Below are 12,783 nucleotides of genomic sequence, written 5' to 3' on the forward strand. Positions count from 1 at the left end.
TGGTTCTAACTGGGGTCTGGTTCTGACTGGTTCTGGTTCTAACTGGGTTCTGGTTCTGACTGGTTCTGGCTGGGTTCTGGTTCTAACTGGGGTCTGGTTCTGACTGGTTCTGGCTGGGTTCTGGTTCTAACTGGGTTCTGGTTCTGACTGGTTCTGGTTCTAACTGGTTCTGGTTCTAACTGGTTCTGGTTCTGGCTGGGTTCTGGTTCTAACTGGGTTCTGGTTCTGACTGGTTCTGGCTGGGTTCTGGTTCTAACTGGGTTCTGGTTCTGACTGGTTCTGGTTCTAACTGGTTCTCGTTCTAACTGGTTCTGGTTCTGGCTGGGTTCTGGTTCTAACTGGGTTCTGGTTCTGACTGGTTCTGACTGGTTCTGGTTCTGGCTGGGTTCTGGTTCTGACTGGTTCTGGTTCTGGCTGGGTTCTGGTTCTAACTGGGTTCTGGTTCTGACTGGTTCTGACTGGTTCTGGCTGGGTTCTGGTTCTGACTGGTTCTGGTTCTGGCTGGGTTCTGGTTCTGGATGTGTTGAAGGGACATTATTCTGTGTTTTCTATTCACATATTTTACAGTCCAGTAATTTTGTCGCATTCAGTTCTTATAAAATACTACATATATAAAATATGACTAAATAAATTTCAGTTCCTGATTTAACATCTTGAAATTGTGTCTCTGTCTCTTTAAGAAGTTCCTGCTCTCTGAAGCTCCGCCTCCAGGAAGTCGTCCCAACATGGCTCCTCTATTAACCCTTTAGTGTTTTTACCAGCGCTGCTCTGAGCAGCAGCTCCAGTACTGAGCTCAGCAGCTGTTTGCTAATTGCTGCTGGCTAGTCTGAAGGAGCTGAGAGGGAGGAGCAGCGCCTCGGAGGCGGGGCTAGGCCCACCCAGGCATTTTGCCTGAACGAAGGCAACAATCCCGGGAAAAACATTCAAACACGATAGAGCGATTTAAAAAAATCGATTTTACATGATACTGGCCCTTTAAATTGTAACTCATCTAGAGTCTGGAGGGCCACAGAAGTGGCCGTGGTGAGCCGGATTCGGCCCACGGGCCTCGACTTTAACACGGGTTCTATGGCTGCTGAAAGTTTTTACTGAATAATAAAGGTGTTTAATCTGTTGTGTGTTTAAAGAGTTAAAATCAGATTCAAAATATTTTAGGCCTGGAGTGGTTTCTAGTCTGAGGTTTGATGCTGACCTTTGACCCAGTTAGGCACACTAATGATCAGACCTCCAGCTTTTCGACCTTCTAGGAGGTTTTACTGGCTGTGAGCTGAACTTTATTTCCTCTTTTAAAAGTTCAGATGGAAACATTTTGGCTTCAATGCTTCATGGGATCCTGGAGCTGCAGTCTGACATCTTCCTGGTTTCCCAGAGTTAATATTAATCCTCAGATCTGACCGAAGGTCCAACATTTAAACATGTCGGCTTCTGACCCGATGACCGACCCGACAGGCCACTCGTCTCCGATCCAGCTGCTTCTGCTCTGTCTGCAGGGAGAAACATGAACTCTTCACTTCAGAGTCAGAGGCGTCCCAGGAAAGCGTCACTTCCCGCACGGCCTCCTGCTGAAATGGGACGTTTCTCTGCTGAGGCCTGGTTGTTTCCCTAAAAGGAAGTGGAAACCGCTCTGCTCAAACAGCTGAGAGGAACGACAGCACATCGATAACTGCAGGCGTAAATCACTGCAGCCTGCGGTTCCCACAGCTCCATGCGACCCGAACACAACCTGCTGAAATTCAGACCAAACTCCTGGAGAGACCAGTTTCTGTTTTTCTTGTTTCCTCCAGAGTTTCTTCATCTCACACAGAAGACTCCAGGATCATGGACCTGAAATTAGAAACTGTTTGTTTTTTGTGACGCTGTCTTTTATTATTGTGTCTATGATGTCTGCTGCAGATTCATTTCACTTCAGGATGATGACAACAACGGACCTGGAGGACCATGAAAAATCCGGACATCGTTTGAAGCCCCTTCGACTGGAAAACGCTCCGAACACCCTGAACCCTCCGCCGGCCTCGGCGCTGACGCTGCCGGACTCACAAGTCTCTGCTCTCCTCTCCACAGAGCAGCCAAAAAATAACAGCGATGATTTGGGTTTTCTACGTAAATATTTAGCCTGCTAACTTAACATTTAGTGAGTAAGCTAAATATTTAGTTTGAAGTCCAATATTTAGCTTTGTGAGCTAAATATTTAGCAACAGATACAGAAGATCGATAATTAGCTTGCTAGCTAAATATGTAGTCCACAAACTATATATTTTAACTAAAATAAATCCAGGTGGACAATTACATAATGTATTTGTTTCTGTTCTGGTTGAAGGTCTGAAAGTTTCCCTTCTCATCGAACCTTCAGAATATATTTTTCCTGTGGATTTCTGCGCCTCCACCCTTCATGAGATTCATGAGTTTTAACAATAAAGTGAAAAGGCTTCAGATTCCTCCCTCTGAGTTTAATAAGCTTTTTCCTTTAATGCCTCATATCATTTCTGAAACAAATGAAGTGTTTTATTCTAACTTATTGAGATGCAGCAGCAACGATAAAATAGCTCTTTCTCTGTTTTGGATCATTTGAGAATGTAGTTTCCAGATTCCTGCCTCTTCCATCATGACTTCATAAATCTGTAATAAATGTGTGATCAGATCCAGGTTTCTGTGGTCAGCCTTCATTCTCACATGAAAACGTCAAATCTAAATGTTATCTTCATATTTCAATATGAACAACAAATGTCTCTGATTTCATATTTCCAGCATTTCGGCTTTTCCTGAACACAAACAGCCTCAGAACAAAGGAACCTGGATTTAAAGGAACTCAGTGTTTCAGCACTTTTTCAGTTTTCTTGGAGTTTGTTCTAGATCTGTGGTGCATAGAAGCTGAATGCTGCTTTTCCATGTTTGGCTCTGGTTCTGAATGCAGAGCAGAACCAGAACCAGATCATTACAAATGTTTGTCTTTATTCTGCTGATGTCCAAAAAAAACACAATATCACAATTAAGGTGTTTCCATTAAATAAGAAATGACGTTTAAATCACACGTGAATAAACTTGTTCACGCGGTAAGTAAAAAAAAACACAAAACAAAAACACTCCATCAACCTCCTACCACTTCCGGTCGTTTCTTCTTCTGTTGAGCACGTGACTCCTGTGACGTAAAGACGTCTCGTTTCCGCACGGCTGAAAAATCTCCTCGCCACAAACCTTTTATCAAAACACGCGAGTCATTACGCTCATTTATTTTCATAATTTCAATTTGCGCAATTCTATGGTTAATGGGAACGCAGGTGCTGCTGCAGTTTAAATAGATGTTTCTTTACAAATGTCCAGGATTTCAACATTGTTTTCGTTATTTTTTGCTGTTTAAATAAGATTTTTCAGGTCGACTTTGGGAACATTTGCATTTTCCTCCCACAATCTGTAGAAAAGTCATCTAGTTTTGTTCCTGCCACACGGATACAGACATGAATACTCGACGCCTCATTGGACGCCGAGGCCTACGTCACGTCGCCGCCATCTTGAAACGTGGCAGAAGAGCTGATCGGAGCTCCGTGAGCTGCTGGGCTCGTTTCAACCAGACTGGACCCATTAGCGTTACTTTTCACAGGTAAGAATGTGAGAAAATAACAATTTCACTAGCAGAATTTCTTGACATTATTTTCTATGTGACTAAATTGGCCTAAAGTAACTTCTCTGGTTTTCATTTTCTAGGCTTAGCTAACTTTTTTCATGCTGCAGGTTTTCTAATGCTAACGAGAAACTGCTCATTAAAGGCCGCAGGATTCATCCGGTCCCAGCTCAGCTTCTCCATGTAGGGTAGACCCTGACCTTTAACCCTGACCCTAACCCTGACCTTTATCTGTAAAGATGCTCCAAAAAGGGTCAAAGGTCAGAAATGCAGTTCTTTGTTGCTTTATTCCACAGTTGCAGGTAAAACATGGTACAAACTTGACAGGAGCCTTTGGTTGGGCTACCTGGTTGTCTCACCTGTGGCCTGATTGGCTGGCTGGTTGTCATGGTAACAAACCATGTGACCATGTCTCTTAATCCCTACCTGCTGATATGTGAGACACCCGGGGCCCAAACTGGGATTAATTAACTAATTAAACAAATTACTAGCCAAAAACACTTATTCTAAATAACTAAAATAAAAATAAAAAACATTCTAATTATAAACTAACCAGAAAGTAAGTAAATAAAAATAAATTCATAATCTAAATTCTAAGATTTAACTGAAAATAGAGAAATGGCTCCTACACACTTTGTGAATGTTCAAATTCAGTATCTCAGTCTGAATTATCAGGATTTTAACACAGTTTGTGTAATGAAATAGAAATAATTTAGTCTTAGATTTTTTTCACACATTGTCCATGTTGACGTTTTACAGTGGAATAATATTTTTTCTGACTCCAGATCGTTCCTCTTCAGGTCCAAGATAACAAGTTCAGTTTCACATTTATCAGCATCTGCACTGTAAAAACTGTTGGCAGCTGTGGCTTTAATGTGAAAATGGCAGATATGAAGTAATTAACGCTGCTAAGAAAATCCCAGGTGAATTACAGAAATAATCTATTAAATCTACAAACATTAATTTTGCAGCAATGTCATGTAAAAAGTTCTCTAATATGTTTTGTATTTTCAGAAATAAATTAGATTTTTCCAGTATTTCAATGTCCCCAGTGGTGCATTATAAGCCTGGCAGCCCGCCATGCTTTACTAGGCCCCCCACCAGGCTAAGCATTGCGCTAGACCCTCTGGTGTTCTGAGCGTTTCACTCGCGAAGCAGATTTATTTCTGAAAATTTTATAGTTTAGCCATAGAGTGGACCAATCACATCGCTGGAGCCTCAGCGCGCTGCTTGATCTTATAAGTTTACCTCAGCGCGGATCAGGCGCTCCTCCTTTCACTCAAACTGGACTCAGGCTGACCTGTATGGATATCTACATCAACCACTGTGAGGAATTATGATTCTTTGGAGAACTCCACATCGAGGTAGGAGTTTAAACCCACCGTGTTGCTCTGGTTGAGCAGCTCTGTGAACCACAGGAATAACGTGGCGCCGTCTGTCCTGTAAAGTTCATGTCTGTGTTCCGGTTGGTCGGAGCGTTAGCGGCTAACAAACCAGCGCTAACCCCATCATGCAGGTCCAGCCCAGTGAGAAGCTTCACGCTGGTTTTATTTTATTATTATTTTTCCGGTTCCACGAAGCATCAAACCACATCAGAAGCTTTGTCCACTTAGTCAGCCAGAGTTAATGATCTGAGAAACTCGTCCCATAAACTGCAGCAGCCAGAACAGTTTCTGTGACGCTTATTAAAACCCAACAGACAGAAATGTCAGAGCTGCTAACGCTACATTAGCAGCATTGAATTAAATCTGTTTGTTGCTCAGTGCAGCAGATTTAACTCGTCTCATAGTTTGGGTTTAAATCGCGTTTCACTGGAGACGTTTTCCTGTAACATATAATTACCAGGAATATTTTTATGTTTCCTGTCAACATCTTTAATATAAAACCAGGACGGCGCGCCGGGCTGAGCAGGTTTCCTGGGGAAACCTGGATTCACAGAGTGACTATTACAATATTTTTCAGGGTTTTTTCCACCATTTGTATTTTTTTTATGTGTTAATCAGTAGAATATAAATTCATTGACATACATTTTGCAAAACTTGCATAACTTCTCAGAAATGTTTCTTTCACCATTTGTAGTTTTAACTGATACATTTGGTTCTATTCACATATTGTTGCTGTAAAAACAACATAAACATTTTTGTTTTCCACCTTATGATATTGTTCAGTTGTGATTTTACGTAGTTTTAATGTAAACTCCACGGCAGTGTTTTGCAGTGCGTAGCTGCAGCCATCAGAAACCTGACGGCGGCCGTCGCTCTGCGGCCTCCCAGCAGGGGGCGGAGCCTCCGGCCGGAGCCGTTTCCTCCTCCATGGCTGTGGGACTGGGCGTCTGGATTCTGCAGGGAGCGGACGCAGAGCGGCTCGTCTGTAAGTAACGCTGCAGCTCTTTGTTCTAGATCTGCACAACTCAAAAACCAAATATGCATCATTTTATGTGCAGGTTGTTGAAACTTTCTCTTCTTTTATTGCATTTAAAGGTTTTATTTTCATGCATTTTAAGGAGAATCAAAGTTTTCTCTTGACTTTTGTAGATAAACCTGAGAAATGTTTGCAAATATTGGAGCTTTTTATACAATTAACTTGCAGATTGATGCTGAGATTTCATCCAATCTGAAAAGTTTCATACATTATTATTATTATTATCATTTCCAAAGCAGCTCTGAATATGAATCTGGTTTTCCCTCTTACTCCTCTGATCCGTTTATGGTCAGAAATATTCATAACTCCAGTTTCTGATAGTTTCTTCTTTATTTGCAGCTTCATGTTGGTTTGAAAGCCAGAAATTATTCACCGTCAGAGATTAAAGCCGCTCTAATCGGTTCTAACTCTGCCCCCCCTCCACCTGCCCCCCACCGCTCTATCTGCCCCCCCCCCCCGCCTGCCCCCCCCTTCCACCTGCCCCCCACCGCTCTATCTGCCCCCCAGGTGACGAGGCAAATGTTCTCTCTGATTTCCGTTCATTCAGTGTCTGCGATGCTTTCGGGTTCTGGAGATTTATGAATCTAAAGGGAATCATCAGTGCTGATCCGAGCCGGCCCAAGTCATACTCAAACACTGTAAGAAATCTGTTTAACAAATCGTTGAATCAAATGAACTAAATGCTCACACATGGAAAAACTGTTTCATTTTTATGATGTTTAGTTCCTGCTGCCACTGCTGGAGAAATATAACACTTCAAACTTTATAACTTTTTTACCGTAAATAATTTTTTAACTTGTTCACCATAAGTCACATGTGTCAAACTCGAGGCCCGGGGGCCAGATCTGGCCCATAGTAGCTTTTTCTGTGGCCCTACGGATCCTCAAAATTCACAGAAAATCAACAAATCTCCAAATTTTTTCAGATTTTTACTCCAAATCTGTCTCAGAAACATTGGGTTTTATCGACTGCCGCCTCACCTGATGCTAAGTTATAGTCTGTGATCGAAACGGGGAGAGGCACATTCAACATTAGTGCAAATATCGTCAAAATTCCTGACAAATATTTCTAAGTTTGCTTCACAAAATATGTGATCCTGATTACAAAAACTCTAAAATCTTGGAGGAGCTGCCATTTATTCATATTTTCAGTTTAATTGGTTTTTCCAAAGCTTTCTGGCACCACCGGCCCTTTAAGAACATTCAGATTTTTGATTAAATGAAACTGAGTTTGACACCCTGACGTAAATAACACGACACGTTTAAACACAACTCTGCATTTCAAAATCCAAATATATTTTAGTTAGCTTCTCCTGTCAGGTTCAGATCACCGGTACGATGTCAGCTAATTGAAAAGATGCTAATGCAGGTTTTAGCAGCGTTTCCCCAGTAAACCTGCTCAGCCCGGCGCGCCGCCCTGGTTTTATATTAAAGATGTTGACAGGAAACATAAAAATATTCCTGGTAATTATATGTTACAGGAAAACGTCTCCAGTGAAACGCGATTTAAACCCAAACTATGAGACGAGTTAAATCTGCTGCACTGAGCAACAAACAGGAGATTTAATTCAATGCTGCTAATGTAGCGTTAGCAGCTCTGACATTTCTGTCTGTTGGGTTTTAATAAGCGTCACAGAAACTGTTCTGGCTGCTGCAGTTTATGGGACGAGTTTCTCAGATCATTAACTCTGGCTGACTAAGTGGACAAAGCATCTGATGTGGTTTGATGCTTCGTGGAACCGGAAAAATAATAAAATAAAACCAGCGTGAAGCTTCTCACTGGGCTGGACCTGCATGAAATATATATTTAAAAAAAATTATTATTTTCCTTAAAAAAACAAGCAACACTCAGCCTGGTGGGGCCAGGAGAGCATGGCGGCTGCCAGGCTTATTATACAGTGGGGGACCCTGTAGTGCTAGGAGCAGCTGAGGAGGGATGGAGCATGTGGAGCCGACATGTTGGTATCAGGGGCCCAGATGAGACCCCGGGCCCCACACGGCCGGGACCGGGCCCCACACGGCCGGCCTCGGGCCCCACACGGCCGGGACCGGGCCCCACACGGCCGGGACCGGGCCCGGACCGGGCCCCACACGGCCGGGACCGGGCCCCACACGGCCGGGACCGGGCCCCACACGGCCGGCCCCGGGCCCCACACGGCCGGCCCCGGGCCCCACACGGCCGGGACCGGGCCCCACACGGCCGGGACCGGGCCCCACACGGCCGGGACCGGGCCCCACACGGCCGGCCCCGGGCCCCACACGGCCGGGACCGGGCCCCACACGGCCGGCCCCGGGCCCCACACGGCCGGGACCGGGCCCCACACGGCCGGGACCGGGCCTGAGGCAGAAGCTTCGCCTCAATAAGTCTCATTGAAACGTTCTGAGCTCCCAAGTCCTGCATAGCTTACATTTTTGATGCCATTGTATGAAACTGTGTGTGTGTGTGTCCTGTGTGTGTTTGTCCTGTGTGTGTGTGTGTGTGTGTGTGTCCTGTGTGTGTGTGTGTCCTGTGTGTGTGTGTGTCCTGTGTGTGTGTGTGTGTGTGTCCTGTGTGTGTGTGTTTTTGTCCTGTGTGTGTGTGTGTAGGTGTGTTTGTCCTGTGTGTGTGTGTGTGTCCTGTATGTGTGTGTGTAGGTGTGTTTGTCCTGTGTGTGTGTGTGTGTCCTGTATGTGTGTGTGTGTGTGTGTGTGTGTGTGTGTGTGTGCCTCCTGCAGGCCTTGTTTGGTCAGAGTTTACACTTCCAGCTCTCGGTCGTCAGCCGGAGCCGGCGGCGCCAGGAACCAATCAGATTACGATCAGCAGGATGAAGGTTCCTCCCTTCATCATCATCTTCAAATCTTTCTGCTCCAGTTTCCACTGGAAGAAAAACCTGAAACTGTTTGTTAACTACAGAAAGTTTAGATCAGAGAAATGTTGGCGCAGAAGAGCAGAGGCCCTGCGGAGTTATTTAAATATATCGGTGGGTTTATTTTGGCGGGTTCAGCCCCCTGATGGAGCGCCTGGTTCTGATGGTCAGAGCCGGACCGGACCTGGAGCGTTTGTCTCCAACACCTTGAATCTGTTCCTGTTGTCTGGTCTGAACTCTCTCCTCCGTTAGGTGCGGCTGCAGAGGTCAGAGGTCATGTTTATGGGTCCTCCAGTCTGATGAGTGTTTTCCTGTTTATGCTGCCAGGTCCCAGTTCTTCATGCTGTTTACTGGGAGCTCTGGTCCAGCTGCTCACATTCCAGTCTGAGAGCGATTCAGGAAATGGACCTCAGGGTTGAGTGGGCTCGTTGGGCCCAGACCGTCTGATGGCTCCAGCCTCAGTCCGGGCCCAACGAGCCGCCGCTGCCTGAAGCAAAGCCTCTTTGCCCGTTTCTCCACCTCACCGGCTGCCATCTTGTTTCTGTGAAGAACATTTTACACGTTTATCTGCGTCTGATGAACGTTTCCTCTTTTTGCTGCTTTCTCTGCTTCGCTCTCGTTGCTGCTGTGTTTCCATCTTTCCACAGATCATCAAGAGGAAGCGGCTGGAACTCACCATTTCACAGGTGGATGAGAAAAAGAAAACTTTCGTTTCAGGACATTAAAACCTTGTAATCCCTGATCTGCACCTGAAAGTGAATATTTCAGATGTCTGCGGTTCTGATCCGATGTTTCGGTCTCATTTGTTCACTGCTGCGTTCTGGTTTGGCAGGACGGTTGGAGGCTCCTGCTGTGCTGCTGTTGAGTCGGCGCTGAACCTGCACCAGGTACCGTTTTCATTCCTGTCACCTGCAGAGACGGCGTGGTCGACGCTATCGATCGATGCTAACCACGCTGGCTGTTGCACCTGCTCGCCACCAGGGGGCGCCTCTGAGTCTGAGGCAGCACTGAGGCGGCTTCAGGCAAAATATTACAAAATCAAATGTGAACAAAATGTTAAAATCTGCACAGAAACAGTGAAATATGAGCTGCAGTGTTTAACTTATAAAAAAATATGTTTTTTACATATTTGTTAATATTATCATTACAATCTGTGGGAAAAAACGAGCTCGTCTGCTTCCCCCAGTGGTAACTACAGAATCCACCAGAGTCAGAAACAACCAATCAGAGCCAGGAGGAGGGTCCTAGTGCTGTCAATCACCCTCGTGCTCACTGCTCCAGCTACGAATGCTAACACTAGCTGATCCTCCTCCTCTTCCTCTCCTCTTCCTCCTCTCCTCCTCTTCCTCTCCTCTCTTCCTCCTCTCCTCTTCTCCTCCTCCTCTTCCTCTCCTCTCTTCCTCCTGTCCTCTCCCTCCTCTCCTCCTCCTCTTCTGTCTTCCTCCTCTCCCTCCTCTCCTCTCCTCTTCCTCCTCTTCCTGTTCTCCTCCTCCTCTTCCTCTTCTCCTCCTCCTCTTCCTCTCCTCTTCTCCTCTTCCTCTCCTGTCTTCCTCCTCTCCCTCCTCTCCCTCCTCTCCTCTTCCTCTCCTCTCTTCCTCCTGTCCTCTTCCTCTTCTCCTCTTCCTCTTCTCCTGCTCCTCTTCTCCTCCTCTTCTTCTCCTCTTCTTCCTCTCCTCCTCTCCTCTTCCTCTTCTCCTCTTCCTCCTTTCCTCTTCCTCCTCTCCTCTTCCTCTCCTCCTCCTCTTCCTCTTCACCCAGCAGCTGCTCCATCAGAACCGTCTCTCGGTTCTCAGACCGATTAAGCTATTTTAAGCTATTAAGCTATTTTTCCCGGTTGGTTCAGGTTCTGATCCGAAGCCTGGAACCTCCTGATGGTTCTGAATGGAGATGTGGGAAGTTCTCACAGATCCAGATGTTCCAGCTGTCAGAAACAAGGAGCTGCTGCTGGTTTGGATCTGGACTGAACAGAACCGCCGCCGTGCAGCTACAGCAGCTGCTGCTGCTTTGGACCGGAACCGAAGGGCCTGCAGCATAGGGCAAGCCGTTTTATATTTAATAACATCCTGGAGCAGCTTCATGCCGTTAGCTCGGCAGAACCATGCAGCAGAAGACCGAAGGTTCCTCCACGGTCAGAATAACCGTTTTATAAAGTCCGTCAAAAATGAATCGCAACAATTTAGGTCAAAATGAGTTAAATATTTAGCTGGACATTAAGCTAAAAACGAAGTATTTAGATGACAAACGGAGCATCCAACCTGCTGGCTAAACAAGCAGCCAGATATTTAATGGACCAGCTAGATGTTTGGCTGACATGTTGAGTTGGACGGATTAACCGTGTTTATCTAAATTACTGCCGTTCATTTTCCACCATCCTTACAAACCGCAGCCCATAATTTGTGGCCAATAAATTTGTAAACATCTTGCCGTACTGATCCCGGTTCAGCAGAACCGGCGGAACCGGAGCGGTTCTGCTCAGATCCGTTTCTTCGTCAGGCAGATAGATGACATCACTTCCTGTCTGTGATCTGGTCTTTGGTGGAATAACTCTCCCTGGTTCTGGTCCAACCGAGACCCACAGCAGAATCAGAACCGGTTCTGTAGTCAAGGTGGACCGAGCCGAGCCGGCGTGGCAGCAGCACGTTGGACCCGACTGTCCTGCTTCCGTCTGGATTAGTTTTTATTCTTCTGACTCATTTATCTTCTTCATGGGATAAAAATCCAGAACCCAACAGAACCAGAACCGACAGACGTTTTCTCTCCGAGTCCAGAACAAACACAGCGACTCACAAGGAGCCACTTTGGTTCTGAGGCTTTAATTGGTCCGTTTCATCATCTCTGACTGGCAAAGCAGAGCGTAAAAACCAAAAACATCTCTGAGCCAACGGATCAGAACCTGGCGGGCCTGTGATCGGCGTGTCGTCGGGGGAACCGCTGCGGCGCTGCGATGGGACGGGAAGCGGCCAGCTGTCTTTCCTGACGCGTTCCAGGGAAAAGCTGGGAATCATCCAGAAACAACAGCGGCCTGTGAGCCCAGCTGAGGAACGAACTTCAGGCTCTCCGCTTCTTCCTGAACGCATCACTGACAGAACACAGTGAGGTTCTGCTGTTCTTACTGGGTCCGTCTGTTTCTGAGCCTCCAGCAGGGGGCGCTTTAACGTCCGCCAGGTTTTTCTGAACCACACAAAGTTTCACAACAGGCTGATTTCTTTCTTCCTCCAGCTTCTGTCCCGTCTTCACAGAGGTTCTGGTCAAATACGATTTGGCGGACGGCTCCCCCTGGTGGCCCGGAGGACTTCGCTGCCGTTTGTGGCATTTTTCCTTTTGTTTCTTTTTATGGTTGCTGCGTTTTCGTTGCTTTTGTTTTGTTGCTGGTAGTTTTTGATTCCATTTCCTGTGATGTCAGCATTTTTCGTTTGCAGCTTTTTCTGTTGCGTTTTGTGTCATTATGGTTCATGTTTGCAGCGTTCGCCGCTTGCTGTGTGTTTGTCAGCCACTGTAGATAAATGCTACATCCATGTAGCATTTATCCAGGCGACGCCCCCCGGTGGTCAGGAGGACTTCTGCTTGGTGGAGCGTTTTATACTCACTGCCGTTTCTCATATTTTTGACATTTGGCTTCCTGGACATGACAACACTGTGATGTCATCGCTGTGATGTCATCAGGACTGTCCGATGGTTCTGTTGGACCTCAGGGCTCAGATGTAAACCACATCCTGACAGCAGTTTACTCTGGCCCGGCCCGTATACCTTCCATACGACGTGTTTGGATTATCCAGAGAGCAAACATCTGGCGCTGCAACGGGTCAATCAGAACCGCCGCGCTCCAGATGTTACAGAACCTCCAGGTTCTGGTTCTGGACCGCTCCTTCCCATCAGAGTGGGATAGCAACAGGGTTCTCTC

The 12,783-nt window shown here is 46.2% G+C and overlaps 1 protein-coding gene across 9 annotated transcripts in view; it reads left to right on the forward strand.

The window, feature by feature from the left end:
* The first annotated feature begins 5,917 nt into the window (after positions 1 to 5,917).
* Positions 5,918 to 12,783, forward strand: part of col6a4a (collagen, type VI, alpha 4a) — a 56,828-nt gene continuing 49,962 nt past the window's right edge. For 3 of the 9 annotated variants that reach the window (XM_081597575.1, XM_081597582.1, XM_081597581.1), the window contains exons 1-3: positions 5,918 to 5,986; positions 6,545 to 6,675; positions 9,715 to 9,769. The gene's annotated coding sequence lies outside the window, so the exon portion shown is untranslated. Of the gene's footprint in view, positions 5,987 to 6,544; positions 6,676 to 9,529; positions 9,638 to 9,714; positions 9,770 to 12,783 lie in introns of those variants that run through there. The other 6 variants (XM_081597577.1, XM_081597580.1, XM_081597583.1 and 3 more) reach the window with 6 other exon arrangements.

This window comes from Poecilia reticulata, chromosome 16, assembly GCF_904066995.2.
Source record: "Poecilia reticulata chromosome 16, P_reticulata-male-v2, whole genome shotgun sequence".
Taxonomy (NCBI): Eukaryota; Metazoa; Chordata; class Actinopteri; order Cyprinodontiformes; family Poeciliidae; genus Poecilia; species Poecilia reticulata.